Source organism: Ochotona curzoniae, unplaced genomic scaffold, assembly GCF_017591425.1.
Source record: "Ochotona curzoniae isolate NIBS_2020 unplaced genomic scaffold, NIBS_Ocur_1.0 contig_3498, whole genome shotgun sequence".
Lineage (NCBI taxonomy): Eukaryota > Metazoa > Chordata > Mammalia > Lagomorpha > Ochotonidae > Ochotona > Ochotona curzoniae.
The window spans coordinates 38,391,241-38,412,624 of NW_024465885.1; positions in this window are offsets into that span (position 1 = coordinate 38,391,241).

Genomic DNA, 21,384 nt, shown 5'->3' on the forward strand with positions numbered 1-21,384 from the left:
TATTGGAAAGGCAGATATTACAGAGGAGGAGAGACAAAAAGGAAGATCTCCCATCCGATGATTCACTCCCCAAGTGACCACAACAGCCTGTGCTGTGCCAATCCAAAGCCAGGAGCCAGGAACTTCTTTCAGGCCTCCCAAGCTGGTGCAGGTCCCAAAGCTTTGGGCCGTCCTCGACTGCTTTCCTGGGCCACAGGCAAGGAGCTGAATGGGAAGCAGGGCTGCTGGGATTAGAACCGGCACCCATATGAGATCCCGGGCATTCAAGGCGAGGACTTTAGCTGCTAGGCCACCACGCTGGGCTTTCTCAGTTCACTTTAACTGAGTAAATATGTTGAAATGATCAAATTTGGTTTTTAGCACTTGAAGTGGTTATGAAAATGTTCTTAAAATGAAAAGGCTTGTAGCATGCTCTTAGAAGCCTGGGAGAGGAACTGTAAGGGGGAAAGGTTTGGTTTCTTATGGAAAGATTAAGGTCTGAATCTATTCCATAACTTCCTTATTATGCAATTAAGAGACAACCTGCAGAAAGTAAATTAGTCATCCAGGCCATGGAGGCCTGAAATGGGAAAGATTTGCTGCAGATAATGTCTTAAAACAAGCCCATTTTAGACGTCGCAGTCCACAGGCACCGACGAACGTGTCTCACTGATCTCTAGGATTCCGTTTCTGTGTTGTTACTTTTCTTTTACCGCAAGAATTTCCTTTGCTGTTTGTAATGTCTGGTCATCTGTCCATGCCAGCATCTACTGTATATATCAAAATAGTCATGACTGAAAAGAAATAAAGCATAATTAAAGCGGGGGTTCCCCTGTAAGATTGATTCATTGGTTTATGTATGTATGTATGCATTTTAATTTATGTACTTAGTTATTGTGAGCTAGCCAGCATTTGCCCTAGCAGTGAAGAGGCTTGTGCCCCTGTCAGAGTTATTGGGTTTGTATCCAAGCTTCCCGTTAATGTGCGTTCTGAGAAGAGCAGGTAATGGCTCTAACAGTTGAGAACTTGCCACCCATGAGGAAGGTCTGGATTGGGTTTCTGCTCTGTGATTCAGCCTGTGCCAGCCTGGCTTTTTGGAGATGTGCAAGGATTGAGCCAGTGGATGGCATGCCTCTTTCATCTATTCTTTAACTAACTAAATGATTACATGCATAAACCTTCATACGTTAAATTGTAACAATAAGTCTTGACAGGAGTGAAGAAATAATGAGTTTTCTTCTCTGTTAAATGCTTTTTCACAAGATATTACTCCAATTTCCAGAACAGACGTTAAAGGGAGCAGATTTAAGAATGATAAAAAAACATTGCTATTTGCTTTATGTTATGTTTTTACCTAGCTCGCTATTATATTTAACATTTGTATTATATTTTATTAAATCATATGTCTTCAGGGAGAGAAAATGGTAACAGTATGCAGATTATGTGAGATTTTGACAGCCTTGTTGAGTGAGAAGATAGCAACAGTGTCCTAGATCATAAAGAGCAGAAAGTGTCAGCTCAAGTCAGGGTCACCTGGCCCAGGTCCTTGGCCCACCTGCGAGAGGGGTGATGGCTCCATGAGCCTTGGGGGTGAGTGTCCTGCAGAGTCTGGGTCACCTGGCTTGGGTCCTTGGCCCACCTGTGGGGTGGGTGCCAGGTGCTTAAGCTCCAGGGGTTAGGATCCGAGAGGGGTCTTGGTTACCTTGACCCACCTGTGCAGTGGGGACCGGATCTGTGAGCCCTGGGGTTTGGGCATCCAGTGGGGCCCAAATCACCTGGCCTTGGCCCTTGGTGCCTGTGTGGTGGGTGCCAGGATAAATTATGCTGTATTTAAAATGTATTTTTAATAACCAATGGAAATATTAGAAAATTGAATGCTAAAAATGAATAGCTTGTTTTGCAAACCAATAGTTAAAACACATTAATATTGAATTCCCTTACTTGCTGTCGCATTAATTTAATTTTCACATTTGAACTAAACATTTTATTGTGAATGATTATTTTCTTGAAAATGGGTAGCAGAACAGGTAATAGTAATTTATGGTTTTCTTATCTGAGCATTATCTATTTTATATAAATTATGGGCTGCAAATCATTAAGACAACTGTCAATTTTGTGAAAAAAATTAAGGGCAAATTTAATTATAATTTATGTAAAACAGGCTTATGTAAAACATAGAAACACAAGTTTCTTGTCCAATTTAATTGTAACATATAGACAACTGCTGTTTTCAAAGTGAAGAATCTGTTTCTTTCGACTAAAGTAGCACCACATTCAAGAGCCAATCATGGATATTAGGTTGTCTAATAAGGAAAGATTTTCTCCCATTCTCTTGTTTGGTTCTTTGCTGTGTTGATCATTTATTTGCTGCGCCCCTCATGCAAAATACAAGATCATGCATGCACATTTATTCAACAGGAGGAATTATATATTAGAGACTATCATATTGAGAAGTGAGGTTACATTACATTCTGATGATCTATTCCAAAATAAAAGATGGACTTTCAATGAAACTATTAAATGTAGCTTGTCAGGATGCCACACTTTCTATCATTGTCTATACCTACAATGTCAGGTGTAGTTGAGTAACAGAACGATGGACTTGTAACTGTTGTTGAAGTTGAAGGATTACGCTACTGTAATAATATAGGGGAAATCAATGTGGAGAGGGGGATTTGGAAAGGGATGGGAAATTCCTGAGCCCATATAACTGTATCATAAAAATTAAAAATAAAAAAAAATGTACCACATATTGTAAATAACTATAAAGAATTTGTTAATGTGACTTGCAAATAGTTTAGATATAATGTCACTTAGATTTATAAGTTGAATATCAGAATCAGGAGGAACACTTATTTCTTTCACATTTATCATAGTATTCAGAAGACAATAGAGGAGATAATAAATGATTTGATGTGTATTAACGCTAATTGAAGCCATAATTGAAGCATTGATGATTGGGGGAAGCATTAGGAGATTAATTGGAGCTGCAAGTGAAATTAATCTCATGTGGCTGTGGGGAGCATGTGTGCAAAGCCACTATTCCATCCAGAAAACAAAACAAAAAAAGGTACTAATCTTTGAAAGACTAAAGAATGCATATAAATGCACAAAATGCAGTGAATGTGCAATCTGGGTGCATGAAATATATGCCAGTTTGGAGAACAAATGACAGCTGAATTTAATATACTTACCTTCAAGTTATTACTAACAGAAGTTATTTATATTGATTTTCTAAGTTTTATAACATTTGTGTACTTTTGTTAATACTGAAGAGAAGAAAGCATTGCTAGGCTAAGCATTAAGCATGAGATTGAGTGAATAATATGCAGAAGGTAGTTTGAAACATCTTCTCCCTTAAGATTCACAATGAAGCTTTGAGATTTGCAAGGGTATTACCCATATTTTTGACATGAGAAGGCAAAGACTGACTGGGCAAAGTTGAGTAATTTGCTAAAGGTCAAGGCAGTCGACATCGCCAAGAAGCCACATAACTGATATCAGTAAATATTTACTGCAGCTTCTAGCATGAACTGGCTGTTTTCATGTGTGTGTTCACGTGTGTGTGTGCACACCCATGGGTACATGTGTGCCTATGTGTCCATTTCGAGCATTCTCATAGAGTTTCTGTGAATAAAACTTGATTCCGGTGAGTCAGTGTAATTTCTGTCTTGGTTTGTGCATGGCCAGCTTTGATGCCCTTAAGGCTGCATCAGCATTTTTCTTAAGTCGCAGTGAGTTACTAGATTAAACTGAAGACCTTCAGGCCCAATAAGAATCTGGAGTATGTTACAGACAAGTACTCACCAGCAGCGTGCTCTGTAACTTGCTCGATGGAGCCTCAGATCACTACGTTTGATTCCCCTTTTGACCATGAGAGAGAAATGAAATTAGAAGCAGCCAGAAGTGACTAATGAGAAACATTAAATATGATTCTGGTGATAATTTTAATTTTATAATGCTGATGTGTTAGGGATATAGGCCCTTTTCTGTCTAAAGTCCATCGATGTTTTTGGTATTTTGTACGTTGTTTTCCATCAGGAGACCAAGAGGTGTAAAAATAATAACTTCAAAACTCAACTAATTGCTTTGTGCTTAAAGGGTGATAGTTTATGTTCTTTATATAAGTTAATCATTTAACATCAAAATACAAAAAAGAACAAAGATCATTATAATTATTTATTGTTTAAAAAAGAGTATTTCATGGTATCACAAGCCAAATCGATTTCTCTAGCACTCTAATATCTCACACATGGCACAGCTTGCTGCTAGGTTAGGTACCCAGGCTGCATGAAATGTTGAAAGATGCTGTGTCCCCTATTTTCAAGTGGGTGGTTGAATACCTGGTAAAATTTCTAATCTTGCAGAAATGCTGAAAGAATCAAATTGCCTATGCCAAGAACAAGAAGACTCACTCACAAATATTAAAAAGGAAATGAAAAAGAAAAAAAATGGTACATCAAATTTGAAAGTATAAATAGGGAAAATAGATTTCTCAGAAAGCAAGGCAGTGGCTTACCAAAGAAATGATTGAACTGCTCTCACTACATTAAGTAAATTGTTGCTGAAACTCCTGGGCCAGAGAATTGCCTCTTGTGAATTATGCACTATAGAGAAGCAAATAACATCATTTTAAAACATTTAATTCTTGGAGTTTGCAGTTTCCTAATACCATGAGACAATTCTTCAGGAAAGGTTAAAGAAAAGATTTCTCCACCAGAGAGGCCCAAGGACTCTGAATTTTCTCCTGGAAAAACTGAAGTGCAAACTCTGTTAACTCCAGTCAAATGATTCTTGTGTGTGTGTGTGTGTGTGTGTGTGTGTGTGTGTGTGTGTGTGTGTGTGTTTTATATAACTTTCAGTTAAGACAGCTTTCATACCTGGTAAAAAATGAGTATTTCCAATAATCACTTGTGAAAGCTGATAAAAAACATCTTATTTATTTGAAGGATAATTTTACAGAGTGAGGGACATCTTCCATCCACGAGTTCCATCCTCAGATGACCACAGTCTGGTCCAACGAGGAGCTTGCACTCCATGTGGGTCTCCCACACTGTTTGATGGGCTGCCTATAGCTTTTCCAAAGTCATATATGAAGCACAACAGCTGGAATTCAAACTAATGCTTTGATATGGAATGTCAGTATTCCAAAATGGCAACTTAATCTGATGAGCCACTAAAAAAATGACAATGAAACACAGAGACATAGAAAGATCTTCTACCTGCAGGTTTACTATGAAATTCTTGCAGTAGCTGGAAGTAGACCAGGCAGAAAACTAGAGTTCAGAACAGTTCTCTCACATGAATGGCATAGGCTCAAGTACTGAATCATGTTTGGCCACCCCCGGGGTGCATATTAGCAGGACCCTGAGCAGGTACTAAAACCCATGCGTTTTTGTAAGGGCTATGAATGCTTCAAGTCATCATCTATGTCAAACACCTGGTCCACATTTTTTAAGAGAAAAATTCTATGATTAATATTATTTACATAAGTGAGAGCGATGCACTACTAAGTGGGCCTCTAATTTGGTGGGGAGGGTTGAGGTGTGGAGGAAGGTAAGTGGGAAATTGTTTCTGTTCTTTTTGTTATTGTTTTTTGTCCGTGTGTTCTCTGGCAGGGAAAGAAAGGGAGCCACTCCTTGGTTTCAAACTACATCAGCATGCAGGGATGGGAGACAGTCATTTCTTGACACTGTAAGGACCTCAACGTGGAGAAGAATGTTCCAAGGGTATTGTTTTAGTGGTTTTGATAAATTTGAGATGTTGTCAGCTTTTTTGCACCAGGATTGAGGAAATCTTTCCAAGGTCCCTTGGCTAAGCAAGTCTATCTTAATGCATCTACAGGTCTGGCTAGCAGATGTGCAACTGCGCATGTTGTCCACTGCACAGGAATCCATAACTGAGTCATGCATGCATAGACTCCATTCCTGACATATGCACACCAAGGTTGGATCACGCTTTATGATGTTCCCTATGGATTTGTTTGAACACAGATGCGGAGTCCCAAAAGAAACCTTGTCTGGTGTGTCCTCATAGTTGACTACTGTATGCCAGCTAGTTCAAGGTCAGGTTCAGTATGTCTCTGTACCAGCTTATGCATATATAATGGTGTTTGAAGCTGGCTTGGTAGTTTCACCCTAGGCCCATGTCTCATGTGAACCTATAGATATTGTGGCCTAGCCCAGCCCAGCTGGGCACAGGATTTATCCTATTGCATACCCTAGTCTCAGCCTAGTAGGGGGAACCCCCAATAATCCCCACCAGGCCTGCCCCCAATCCTGGTTTGTGCACATGCTGGCACGTACTGTGGCCTACCCTGGCTATGCCCTCATTCTTCTGGCTCTCACGCACACCCATAGGTGTATGGCCTTCCTCAGCCCACCATGCCCCCAAATCCAGGCCACACATTTACAGTGTATACTGCTGCCTTGTCCCGCCTGGCCTATCTTCAACCCCGGCTCTCATGCTCACCAGCAGGAGATGCAGCCTAGCAGGAGAGTGCCCATAGTTCTCTCACAAGGCATGCTCCTAGCCCCGGACCCTGAACTTACCAGTGAGTACAGTGGTCCAGCCTGATGGGACTCAAACCCATTCCTAGCACTTGCCAGTTGGTACTGTGGCCTAGCCCTGCTGGCCTGCTCCCAGACTCAGTTCACATGCCAGCCGAGGGATCTTATTTGACTAATTTGTCCTCAGCCCCAGGTCTTACACTCACCAGTGGAAGCAACAGCTTAGCAACAGAGTCCTGAAGTTCCTCTATCAGGCCCACTGCAACCTTATGATTTTGCCTGTCTGTGAGTGCTGTGGCCCAGTTTGGCATGTCTCAACCTTAGTCTCAGAAACTGCAGTAGGTGGTGCAACCTGGCTCAACCTGCTGTGCCTGTAGTCCCTGTAGGAGCAGCAACCTAGCCTACTCCAGTCTGCACACATTTTGGCTCTTGCAATTATCAGTGTGTGCTGAAACATAGCCCAATCTTGCTCACTGTCAGACCCAGCTCACACACATACTGATAGTTGGTATATAGCCTTGCCCAACATATCACCCTCAGACCAGCTTTTGCACTCACCAGTGAGAGCTGTAACCTAGCAGTTGGGCCCCTGATGTTCCCAGCCATTCATTTTGCACGTACTGGCAGATGCTTCTACCCAGTCTGGCATGGCTATTTTTACTGGTGAGTGTTGCAACTTAACCCAGCATGACGTGTCCAAAACCCTGTCCTGGCTCTCACCTATGCCAGTGGGTGCTTGTGACTGGCCCAACGAAGACTCTTCCCAGACGATCCTACATGCACCCAAGGAGTACTGCAGTCCTACATGGCCTGCCCCCAGCCTTAGTCCTCATGCTCACTGTGTTAGATACCCCTAATAACTTTCTGATCAGAAGATTTCATTTGTTCATGAAGTACGATCTTTGTTGAATGATTTCAGTTATAGGAGGGAAATCAACTAAAGTTATTCCCCATTAAGATATCTGTGTGCTATTGAAAAGTAGCTTTAAGCTTAAAATAACAGATAGTCTGTGGGTTAAAAAATTATTATGATTAAATATCTACATCGGTATGATGGGATTAAGTTGAATATTATGTGATACTATGAAACCAGAAAGTGAGCTCAGTAACCTTAGCTGAGTCTCTTTTAGAAACTCACACTTCACATTTATATCAGCCCTACAAGACAGTGCTTCCCTTCTGGGTTAGTGCTGAAGCTACCGGATACAATAAAATACACGCTTCGGTTTATGAATTAAACTTGGACCAACTAAGTCATCTCTTCTGATCTTTTGTCAGTATTGACATTCCCACATTTCCACATGCTTGTTGATATTCATGTTCTTTTGGCTGTTTCTAGACTTGATGAAGAAGTTATCAACCAGCCATTCAAAATCAAAATGGTAAACGATTAGGTGTATCAGGTATTTAAAGTTGAGTGTTTGATTGATCGGTTTAGTTTGAAAGGCCAATTTACAGAGAGAGGGAGAGACAGAGATGTTCTATCGGCTCTCTCCCAAAGCAACTAGACTGGCTGGGAGTGAGCCAATCTAAAGCCAGGAGCAAGGGCTTCTATCAGGTCTCCCACATAGGTGCAAGGGACCAAGGGTTTAAGCCGCATTCCTTACTCCCAGGTCATGAACAGGGGCTGAATCAGTAATGAAACATATGAGGTGCTGACCTTTGTAGACTGGGAATTAGCCCGCTGCCAGTTCCTGATACTATACTGTTTATTCTACTTCTTCCTAGTCAAGGGTTCAAAAATATTATTACATGTGGTTTATAAATTTCATAAACCAAGCTTTGCATAAATTCCTTAATAATTTTAAGGGAATAATCTGAAACCTCATTTTTGGTCTTTTCTTTTTAGTGTGAAATATACTGCCTAGAGTTTCAAGTAACTTCATAAATATGAATACTAATTTTTCAAAACCTATATATGAAAACATTATCCTTCTCACAGTTTATTATTTTTCTATCATCACAATTTGAAGCAAGACTATTCATTGTTCCAGTTAAGCTGGAGAGGAAGGGCATATTAAGGCCGTATTATTTTGTGCTTTTTAAAAAATATTCAGTTAAACAACCTTTTCCCTTGATGTATGATTAAAATTGATTTGACGACATTTAAGATATAATTAAAACCGGAAATAACAGATGACTTTGGTTTAGTGGTTTTGAATGATACTTCTGATTTCCTGGAAGATTATTGCAGATGTTTTCTATAAACTCTAAATTTAAAAACATAGTTAAACCAAAGTAAAAGCATCAAATGCATTTTATAAACTTCTCCATCTGTATATTCTTTAAAGGAGCAGCTCCTGTACAGCACAAAAATATAAAGTGATGACTTCCTGTGTTGTGTCCTACTTTGCCAGTAGATCGTGCAACTGCCAAGACCACATTGGTGGGCTCATGAATGTGAAATCCCACACTCCCCACCCAGGGTGAGTCATTCTGCGGTGAGGTTCTTGAAGGGTGGGGTACAAGCATTCTGAAATCTTTGGAAGGAAAACATACTTTGAAAGTACAAGTCTGTTGTCTTATAGACAATCCTGAGTTTGCAAGGACTTAGCAACATGTGGTTAGGACATCTTGAACTCATTATTAGAGAATTTGAAAAGAAATACTATGGTTTCTGCTACACACTGTTTTAAAAAGCATGATTGAATTTCTGAATGTTCGTGTTTCTGTATCCTTCTGATTTTAGAATGTTTCTAACTTGTCCTAAAGCCTTGTATTCTGCTTTACAGTGCATAGAAGTCCTAAGATTGCTACACTGTATGACACTTATATGCACTAGAAATGCTACTTGGAAAAATGGTATTTAAGTATCATAAAGCAGAAAAATCAGTTCTCGCATCCTCTCGGTTGCTCTCATTGTCTATCTTTATAAATTAGACAAGTATAATAATCTATGTTTTTTCCTGTGAGTGGATATTTATAAGGAAACTTTCAAGAGAGATACTGATTTTAATTTCATAACATTTTAAAATTTTCCCCTCTGTGGCACTGAAACAACAGTTCTCATTATTTTTGAGGATGAAAACAGTTAATAGCATAGGGAGGGGTGGATGGGGAAATACCTGAGCCTATGGAACAATATCATGAAAAATAAAAATGTGAAAAAAAGGGATATTTAATAGAATAGTAATTCACTGTGATTATGTTATTTGAGAACTGGAATCACAATATTGCAAAGAGGCCATTGATACAGACATTTTTCTCATATGTGTATAATGACTACTTCTTATAATAAATATATTAACATTTTCAAAATTCTATTTTTACTAGTTTTGACCATTTTGTGCTATCGTATATACTATGGTTTGAATGTCTGCCTCCTCCAAATTAATTCAGAAATATGTGTCATTATGACAATATGATGAAACGGTATTATTTCAAATGTTTGTTTATTATGGCTGCCTATATTATGGACTACAAAGGAAGTTTTAATGACTTTATAAGAAATAAAATATTTACAAGTATTTAAATATTTTATGAGTGTATTAGTTCAAAAGAAAACACAGTATTTTCTGATTTGTGGGAGTTTACATAGCAATCAACTGCAGAAAGATGCACAGAAGACTTCAGATACTTGAAAGGTAAATTATATACATCCATTTCACTCATTAGTTAATTTATGAATCACAAGAGAAATTAGGACACATTTAGAACTTTAGAGAATGAGAAAATGGAGTCTTGTTCCATTCTTTGTAGCTTTCATGGATTGCCACGTGATGGGTAATTTAGAGTCAATTGAAGTGCACTGATTCATTTCTGAACACCCACCGCTGTGTCCAACACCCGGTGTCAGCGTGGCAGCATCAGATTGGGCCCTTCCTGCCATGTCATCACATTGAGGATGGTGAGACAAGGAAGAGCAAGAGAAAGAGTGAGCAAGCAAAAGGGTGGTTTAACTCACACTTGTACAAGAAAGCTGTTGTCGTGGAAGTGAAATTAATCCTCAATAATTCTTAAGCTCAGAGACCCACGTCAAAGATCACCACATCTCACTGGTCCTACTTCTCCATGTTGTCACAATGACAAGCAAATTTCCTCATGAGTCTGGACAACATAATCAAATCACATTGCACATGAGCATTTTAACAAAACTGTGGAATGGTGTTGCATAAAAATTGTCTCTAATACAACTACTTGTATGATCATCTAATGCATTATTAAAATGCATGTAAGAAATGAAAAATTTCAAATAAATGATTGAGAATCCACTTCGAGGAACAGAGGCAGAAGGGAAAAATTAATGTAAAAAAATGTGAAGACAGGAAAATAGTGCAGAGATGAAAATCAAGGAAATAGATAACAACAACCAAAATATGTGCACACAAAATCGATAGTACCCCAAACTGCTATTCCTATGTCTCCTTCGGGAAAAGAAAATCTCCTTCTAATTGTTCTAAGTAGACTTGCAATTATATCCTATTGTCTGTGCTTATTCTGTGACTCAATATGTGAGCAATATATTATTTTCATCTAAGAGCAATCCTTTCTCACTAGATGTCCTTATTTCAATTATTTCTAAGATATATTTAATCTCCCAAGATTGAACATATCAACTTTCTTGGTGCAGTTGCCTTTAAGAGCTAAAGAATATAGCTCACAATATTCTTCTTGGAGCTCACTTCAGAATATTTTAGAAACAGGACCCCACACGGTGGCCTTGCAGTTAAAGCCTTCACCTTGCATGTGCCAGAATCACATATAGGTGCAGGTTTTAATCCCAGCATCCCCACTTCCCACCCAGCTCTCTGCTTGTGGCTTGGGAAAGTAGTCAACGACAGCCCAAAGCCTTGGGACCCTGCACCTACGTGGTAGCCACAGAAGCAGTCCCTGGCTCCAGCTCAGTATCGGCCATTGTGGCCACTTGGGGAGTGAATTAGCAGATGGAAGATCTTTTTCTCTGTCTCTACTACTCTTTGTATATCTGACTTTGCAGTACAAATAAATAAATCTTTTTAAGAAAAAGGAGTATTTTAAAAGCAAAAACAGACATTAGATATCATCAGAGATATTGTTTATGTTATGTCTTGAAATGATTTTGTTGGTGTGCTTGTGCCATCTCTTGTAAACAGGTCACTGACTTTAACGAGGTTAATATTTTATATTAGGTGAATTTTAAAAAAACTTACTGCAAACATAAGAATTGTAAATAAGAAAGATAGGCTTGGAAAGGGAGAGTCCAGCAAATATAATCTTCAAGTATCACGGATGTTTTCTAATATCTAAGCAGAGTGGTACCTGCTCCTCACTATTTTTCTAATTCCGAATAATTTATTTACCTCTTTGCGTAATGTTTTACCTTGCAACCTTGTAATATAGATTTTATTTTATGAATTACGCTTGAATTGTATGGCACGAGAGAAGAGGATATCTTGGAGTTAGAAAGCTGGGGGAAGTTGCTGATACTCATCTAGGAATTCTTCTATAAATCTAATGTGATCAGACTGTTCCAATGAGCCATGAGGATGACACTCATTCCTGTAACTTAAGTGATGCAGAGTCGATTACTCTTATTTTTTACGCATCAGTCATAATTACAGCTTTCATATTTAAATTTACATAAAAGCAAATTTTGCTTTCATGAAATAAAAACCACATGAGTTTGTGTATTGTCAAATCTTATTTTTGACAATCATGAAAATATTTTTACACTGTTATGCAAATGTGATACTAATATGCTACACCAGCAAGATGATGAGGTTGGTATTCCAGAAGCCTGCAAGAAGGTGTGATGGTGTACACAGATGCTCCCAGGAAAATCAAATAAGGGAAGCAGAGAAGACAAGAACCTGAACAAAAGTGGAGGGTTTCTTGGCGGAAGTCTCATTCTCACTCCTAGCCCACCAGGAGCTGTGAGCATGGGTCATACAGCCCAGCATGCCACTTCCCAGAATCAAAGCGTGTTTCCAGTCAGATTATGGGTGATGTAGCTGTTCAGACATACCAAGTGAAGATAAGCTGTGAGCAATTTCTGACTTTGACAGAGACTAACCTGCAGTTAGCAAACCTCTCGCCACAACGCACCGTTGCATTGGATGTTCGTTGAATTATCTCAGGGAGACTGAGACATAAAAGCTATGCCTTTCACATAGGAGAAAGTGCCTTTTGAGAAGGAATCTTAAACTATTATTGGTTACCTTGGATTTTCTTTTCAATTTATTTATTATAAACTGAAAAATTTTGTCAGGAATACAGCATGGCATTTATCTGATGTCTTCTAGATGGAACTAGATTTATTTAGGCAAGGCATTGTAATATCTTTAAAATTAACAGGAACAAAGACTTTTTAAAAAACTATGCAGTGTGATCAAATGCAATATGTAATAAACAAATGCAGCTTCTGTTTATAAATATGGTTTTGTTCACAGGTTTGGCATTAACCACAGAAGTTCTTCTAATATAGCACCAAACAGCAAGTACAGAGAAAGTAGTATGTATGCAATTTTGTGTGGTCTTATTAAATGAATTAACGTACTTAAAACATTTGAAATACATATTGATGTCTGCATTCTCACCAGCAGCTAAGGAGGGTACTGTTTTCCCCACATGCATCCATGCTAGCAGGTGTTTTCTGTAGATTTCTGAATGTAGGCCATGCTCACTGGAATTAGGTGGAATTTCAAGGGGGTTTTAATTCGTGCTTCCCTAATTGCCAGGGAGTCTGAGCATTCTTTCATATGTCTGTTAGCCATTTGAATTTGTTATTTTGAAAAATGCCTGCTAATTTCCTTCACCCATTTTTTTTTTCACAGAGTTGATCCTTTTTTTTTATTGGGTTTCTGATTTTTTTTGTAAATTCTGGATATTAGTTCCCTATCTATTGTGTAATATGCAAAAATGTTCTTCCAATCTGTTGGTTGCTTTTTCACTGTATTGATCATTCCCTTTCCTGTACAGAAACTTCTTAGTTTGATGTAGTATCATTTGTTTGCTTTAATGTTGACCATACGTGCTTTTGGTGACTTTCCTGAGATGTTGTAACAACACCTATGTTTTGTAGAGTGCTTCCAATGTGTTCCCTTAATAGTTTGATACTGCAGCCACTATGGAAGTCAGTGTGGAGAGTGCTCGGAAAAATGAAAATTCACCTACCATACGACTCAGCTGTCTCACTCAAGGGAATATACGCAAACACAGTCAATCTGCAAATGAGAACACAACATGCAACCTTGGCTTTATAGCAGCACACTCATGATAGGAAAGATGTTTAAATAAGCCAGATGCCCATACAAGAAGAGTGGATAAAGAAATTGTGATATAGCTACTTTACAAAACACTACACAGCCATTTAAAACAATGGGATTCTATCACTTGTAACAAAATGATCCCAACTAGAAGCCATTATGCTCAGTGAAATAAGCCAATCCCAAAAGGAAAAACATCACATGTTCTCTCTGATATAAGACAAACATTCATGGAAAATACAAAACAAATAAATAAATAGATAACAAGTACATACACATCTTTTCATAAATGAATTGTGTAATGGAGACTAGCATACTAGGAAATAAAAACGTGCTACAGTATGCATCTCTAAACCTGCAAAAAGGAAGATTGCCTATTAAACTGTTTTATATACCTTGGCATTATATGATCTTAGCTTTAATTAAGAAACATCCTCTCATAACTCTGTTTAAGTACTCATTGGTATGAATTAGACAACATATACACTTCAACATTCTGATGCATTGAATGTCAGGAAGTAGACAATCATTTGATCACTTTTGTCATAAGTCTGTAACTGTTAACTTCCATTGTCAGCCTGATTGAAGTTCCTGGCTCTTAGCCGTGGACTGACACAAACTTGGCTGTTGCAAGCATTTGGGTATTGAACCAGTTATTGGGAGATCACTGGTCTTTCTGTAAGCCTTTCAAATAAATACATATTAAAAAGGTGCAAGGATCTCTGAATTGTGAATTTATGAGGGTGTGTGTATGGTTAATCCTGCACTCTATGTCAGTCATGCTGAGGACAGGTGTCCCTGCTTAGCAGCATTCTTTAGCTGGGTTCAATTATAGATTTGGAGGAATTTCTAAGGCGAGTTCTATAATTGCACAATGGCAGTACCAAACCTGCACTCAAGTATTCCATTAATGCAGCACATTAGCTGAAGCTGTGTAAAGAGTTCTGGATTTCCCTAGATTAAAATCTTTGCTTTAAATTATTATGTCAAGGACTTTGGCTCAACTGTCAATTTTCTTATCAAAAAGGCCAAAATGATATAAATGTCTCTCACTTGTAATTGTCTGTGTGTGGGGAATAGCATGTAGCAATTGAGAAGTAAGATGCATTAAGACCAGCCTTTAGTTTTAAACTGTCTGTAGTTCTTTGTTCTTATGGCTTTGGCTTGAGCATGCTTGCTTTGGGGAGAGTTATGTATGTGTGAGGATCCAGCTCTGCGTGATGTATGATCGATATGTTAAAATGCCTAGTTCTAAGCTACCATAGTCAACTGGAGCCTGGGACCTAAAGAGGCACAGTGATGAGATGACGTGCTTTCCTGGATGGGATCCTGGAACAGAAAATAGGTTTCAGACAAAAATTCAGAAACTGTTTAAAACATAGACATAACTATGTTCTCATTCATTGTAACAAATGTATCATGTTAGTATGAAATATTAATGAAAACTGATTTGGGGTTATATGGAATTATTTGTGTTATCCATGTAATTTTCAATTATATTAAAATTCTTAAAAAATAAAATGTTTTAAGAATGCTTTTGAGATCTATCCAGTAAATGATACTTTCCATTTTAAAACATATCATGGAGTTTAATTTGTTACATAATATATTGTACTATAGTTTTCTGTGCTAAGATTAAAGTTAATGCCTATTTCTAGATCCTGAAATGATGCTATCAGATCTGTTGCCAACTTTTATTTTACACAAATATTCACTGCTAATGGAAATAGTACTTTCTAGTATAGCTATTTATGACTCGAAACTTCCCTTCAGGAAGTTCACTGGAGGTGATGACAGTAAAAGTAGCATAGTTAAAGGATCAAGGCTCAATTCTGTCAAAGAGATTTTTGGGATCTTTCTCTACATAATTCAGGCAGTAGGAATTATTTTTTCATAGTTACTAAGTGTAAATGACATGACATCAAGGACTTAACAAATTGTGTATGTCGTGAACACCAATAAGCAAAGTCTACTATAATTTCTCCCATATGACAAGACTTAGAAAATTCTTTTACTTGTCTTTCATTTTTTTGCTCCTAGTTGCTTGGCACTTGGGACAGTATATTATTATTTCTTTCATGTGTCAGAATTTAAACATTGTCATAATCACCTCTTAATTTTTGCTCTAACATGCACTTGCTACAGAATTTTTTAGAAAACATATTCTTGTATTGCCACAGAAGGAAAACATGACTCAATAAATCAAGTCCTTTACAACATGATGGTGTGTCCACCTCTAGTTTCCAGCCAGTCAAGAGCGTGAGCTGCTCTGCAAGATATTAGCATAAGTAAAATTTTCTTGTACAAATCACAGAAGCACAGATGTCCTAGATAAGACACAGGAAGTGAATAAAAACAAAACAAACAAACAAAAAAGATAACTGGGATTGCTTCAAGCCAAGATGCTTCCACACAGCAAAGTGAACTCTCAACAAAGTGAAAGGGCATCTGATAAAATGGGAGAAAATATTGCAAACTGTGTATCAAATAAAGGGTGAATAATATATAAACACTTTAATATGTACTTGGGTGTTCCATACATAAGAAATTCAATAACAGCATGACAAATAGTACGATTGTGTATAAGACTATATAAGATTGAGCAACAACACGACAAATAATACAGTTATATATGACTACATAAGGAGTTCAACAACATCATATATAGTACATTTAAAATGCATAAAGGACATAAATGAGCATTTTTGATATATTAAATACAAATGTCCAACATTTACTACTGGATTTTAAAAATGTACACTTCTATTTGTTTAAGGAAGACAGATACACACACACACACACAGGGAGAGAGTCAGATAGGGGGAAAGACAGAGAAAAAGAGAGATCTTTAACACACTAGTTATCTAAAATATCCCCAACAGCCAAGGCTAACCCTTGTCCAAAGTCAGAAGCCAATGAGAGACAGTAGCTTAGAATTCAGTCTGTCTCCATCAACTGATACTCAGAGTGTGGTTAGCAAAAACGGAATCAGAAGCAGAGTGGCCAGGACTCGAATGAGGTACTCAGCTAGGCTATGTAATTGATTCAAGAAGAGACGTAACTATGGTGACACACACACACAGTTAGTATTGGGCATTTTTAAAATTATTTACTTTGAAAACTTTTTGTTAATATGTAATTCTTGGGATAGTGCATGTTAGTCTAGTAGTTAAGATGCCAGAGAAGATACTCCTCATCTCAGTCCCAATTCTGCTTGTGATTCCAGCTTGCTACAAATACATAGCCTGGAAGGCAACAGGTAAAGGCTGATGTGGTGGGGTTTTGAGCTCCCTGTGGGAACCAAGGAGTTACTAGCTGCAGGGCTTTAGTGTGGCTCAGGTTCCCAGGAATTTGAGGAAGGGAATCAGTGAATAGGCACTTACGCCATTTGTCTGTCTTCATCCCATTAACAATTTTAAAAAAAATTGTGCAGTACTTATAATTGATTCTGAGTACACTACAGTATCTATCCGTAATCAATCAATATCTATCTACACACACATCAATATGTATTATATATATATTTGCATTTCTTCTCATAGAGGTATATAGTTTCTGTATATTTTAACAGAACAAGAAAGCAAAAAAAAAAGCAAAACTCAAAATCCTTTCATTTTGATTCACATTTTAGTCATTAGAATGGTAAAATTTTCACTATGTCCTTCGTATAAATAGCTTCAACATTAAAATATCATCATGGATATTATTAACAAAATTTGGACAGCAATGCACCTTTGGTTCTTATTCTGCCTTTTGGGTTCCTGGAGGTCCGCTGGGGACAGAGATGCCACATAAAATACTTATTACCTGTCACTTGCTTAAAAATCTCTCTACTACAAAACAAGACAAAGCAATCCACCCCATGGCCCAATGTGTTCATTTCACTTTACCGTGCTATTATCATCACCATGCATTTGATTATCAGTATAACATTATTCACACACAAATTATACTTGGCTTCATTGGTTGACTTCATTAGTTGAATGAAATTGTTTTTTCATCCTTGGCGCTTTTTCTTCTTTGTTGCCTTCGTAACTTAATGGAGTGAAAAAAAAAATCTTTAATATCATTACTCCCTCAATGAATAGTAGTTTTTTCTTTTATGACAAATTCAAGTGAAATAATGTTGAGTTTGACATAATTCCAAAGTTATTTTATTTAAGACTATCTGAAAATCATTTTAGCTGAATGTAGTTGGCTTCTTATTGTATGTAATGGCTAAAAAAGCTGCTAAAATATCACTGCAAATGATTTTAATATCAGTAAACATCTAGTAATTAACCAGAACAATTTAAATAATCACGAGTATTGAGAAGATGGTAGCAGAAAAAGGAAAGCCATGTGCCAGAAAAGTACATGTATAGTGTGAGTATATGCATGTGAGTATATATGTATACACACATACAAAAATACATGCATAGATTTGCTATGGTGAATAACACGCTTTAACTGAAAATGTTATTTCCAGAACAAAAAGTAATTCTCCAAATCCTTTATTGATACTAAAGTCTATTTAAATAGCATTCGTTAACACTCAAGTCCCCAGAAACATGTACCTACAGAGCATGAAGCAATGAGGACAGACACGAGAATTTACAGAACGTGTCAAGGCCTCGTGGAATTTCATTCTCCTGATCATCTCCGCCAAGTCAGGGCCTGCATTCCCTTCATACACAGTACAATGTTTCTTCATTGAACAAATAGAGTTAGCTCCCTAAATATTGTACATCTGCACTTTGTGATAAAACAATTTTTTTTTTTTTTTTACAGAGCACGTAGGCTTCTTTTGTGGAAAGCAGCTGTGGCTAATTCAGTCACATCTAAGGGAAACTCCACCTGTCAAATGTATTTAGATCCATTTATTCCTCCATAATTAGAACATTGTATTGGCTTTGTTTTTCTATTTAAAGCAAACCATCGTTCTGCTTTAATATGACCGGGATTATTAAAATTACATTTGGAAGTAGTATCAAAAAATAAATTCGCACCATTTTAAGCATTTCAAGAAAAATAACTTTCTTCATTAACATGTGAATAGATGCATATCAAGCATGCACATTCATGGTTTTAGAGTACCATGCAAATGAATTATGTAGAACATTAAAGCAAATTTATGTGTAATACTAGAACACAATCAAAAGCCAAAACGATATCCAGAATTGAAGTGCATTTCTGGCTAGTATAGTTAGAAACAAACAAAACACCGCCTAGAATTGAGGTTTCAAAGCTACAGCCATTCCGTTATCCAATCTGCAACCTCTTGAGAAATATGATGGAAAGCTAGAAAGGAACCCGAAAGAGGAAAGTTAGAAAAAGATATTCAGGCTTTTTCTCAGTAAGCAGGCAGTCATCGTGAAGCTAGGATGGGCGCTTCTATGATCTTCTGTGGTCGGAGATGAAGTACCATGAGAAGCAGCAGCCCACTTGAGGACAGGAGAGTGTCAGGGTTCAGGGGCTAGCAAAAGGTGAACATTTACGTTTTAGCAAAACAAATGTCACACTTTGGAAAGGAAACCAGTGTTTCAATTTACAAGAATATAGGTAGATTTGTGAGCTACTCCTCAAAGCTCAAGGCAATAGGTTTGCCGTCTTTTCTAAGGAAAATTAGGCAAGTTCTGAGTAACATGACTCACTTCTTTCTTCCTATCTTTGAGCTTTAATTTGAGAGTTATTATTGCTTCTCTGCCTTCCCTTCTTGAAGGAGCACATACATCCTTCATGCTCTAGTGGAGGCAATTAAACCTATTAGATTGAAATCAACTAAACTTCTTACTCTGAAAATAGTTGGATTTGCCACCATCCTGACTAGTGGTCTCGAAAGAGGCAGTGTCTTTTGATCTATTCCAGGTTGGCCACCTCACCTTCTCCCATTCCTCTAATTTTTGCAGGGTCGTCATGACAGGGATCTCTTCTGCCTTTTTTTTTTTTAAGATTTATTTTTATTGGAAAGGCGGATATACAGAGAGGAGAGACAGAGAGGAAGATCTTCCGTCTGATGACTCACTCCCCAAGTGAGCGCAATGGCCGATGCTATGCCGATCCCGAAGCCAGGAGCCTGTTCCGGGTCTCCCACGCGGGTGCAGGGTCCCAAAGCTTTGCTTGGTCCTCAACTGCTTTCCCAGGCCACAGGCAGGGAGCTGGATGAGAAGCGGGGCCACTGGGATTAGAATCGGCACCCATATGGGATCCCAGGCGTGCAAGGCGAGGATCTTAACCACTGCGCCACTGCGCCGGGCCCTCTTCTGCCTTTTATGTCTCTCATCTGCAGGTGTCTTAACAGTCTTCACGCATTCACGATATCACTTCTTAACATTGCATACTTTGTCATCTTCTACCTGTGCTCTAGCTACCTTTCTCACTCTGTTTCACTCATCTGATTAAAAACACTTACATATGTGAGTTGTTTTCACTTTTTAGCCATCCACCCATCCACTCACTTGTTAAATCTTTTTTTTTTTTTTTTTGCTTATTGTAGCTGTACAATTTTTGTCCCAAAAGTTTAGGGTGGGATCTGGTATGTGAAATAATGGATTCAATCCATGTGAGAGCAAGGGTTGGAATCTCGGTTGCTTTGACTCTGGCTCAGCTATATGTTATGCGACTATGAAAAAAGGAAGGTGTAACTGGGCCTTTGGAGCTGGGCCCCTGTCACCCATATCAGGTGCGAGACCCGGATGGAGTTACAGGCACACAGCTGCAACCATCTGGGGAATGAACCAGAGGAGGATGTCTTGCTTTATCTGTCTGTTTCACTCTGTTACTCTACAACTCAAATGCATATAGTGTCTTGGAATGTTTACGGAAATGTATAGTGAAAACTTCTACATTATTTCACATTTCTTTCACACCAAAATAATTTTCAATTCCATGTCCATGAAATGCTAAAAATGTGTTTATTATGTTATTTGAAGAGCAGACACAAGTACCGATGGATGGATGGATTGAGGGCGGGGGAAAGGGAGAGAGAGAGAGGGAGAGACAGTAATAATTTCTTATGTGCTATTTCATACTGCGAATGCCTGTCCTAGCTGGGGCTAGGCCATGGGGAGTAAAGAGCTGAGAGCTCAAATTCAAATTCCCAAATCACTTGAGTTAGTGCCTGCTAGACTCTCTTCTAGGGTACACAGTCGTAGGGGACCAGAATCAAAAGTGGAGATGAGATCTCAGCACACGCATTCTCATCCAAGGTGCGAGAGCCCGAAGAGTTTTAACAACTCTACCCAACAGTTGCATGCCACAGACTTTTGAAATACTCTGTCTCCTCTGAGTTACCTAATTGAGACACTTGGCTCCATGTGACACAGGAGCGCTCCACTGGAAACTTTTAACAGCCCACTTACTGGATGCCTTGTTTATCTCTCATTTTTTTTTTTAAATACTGTCTTCTTGTGACTTTGTTGGCACGCATACAAAAGAAAGGGGGTGCGTTTACTTCCATTTCTTTCAGAACCTTTCAAAGCCAACTTGTCTTCCTGTTGCACATTCAATATTGAATACCCGCTTAGGCTTTTCTCGTTTTTTATTTTAATCCCCATTTCTATGTGGTCCATCCTTTCATATCAATAAGACTGTTATGTGTGTGCCAACAAATCCCCAAAACAATTCTCTCATCTTGATTTCTGTTCTTAGCTCAGGGCCTGACAGTCTAAACGCTGAGTTTTTCTTTTTATGCATTTGTACTACAGATACCACAAAGTTAATATGTACAAGAA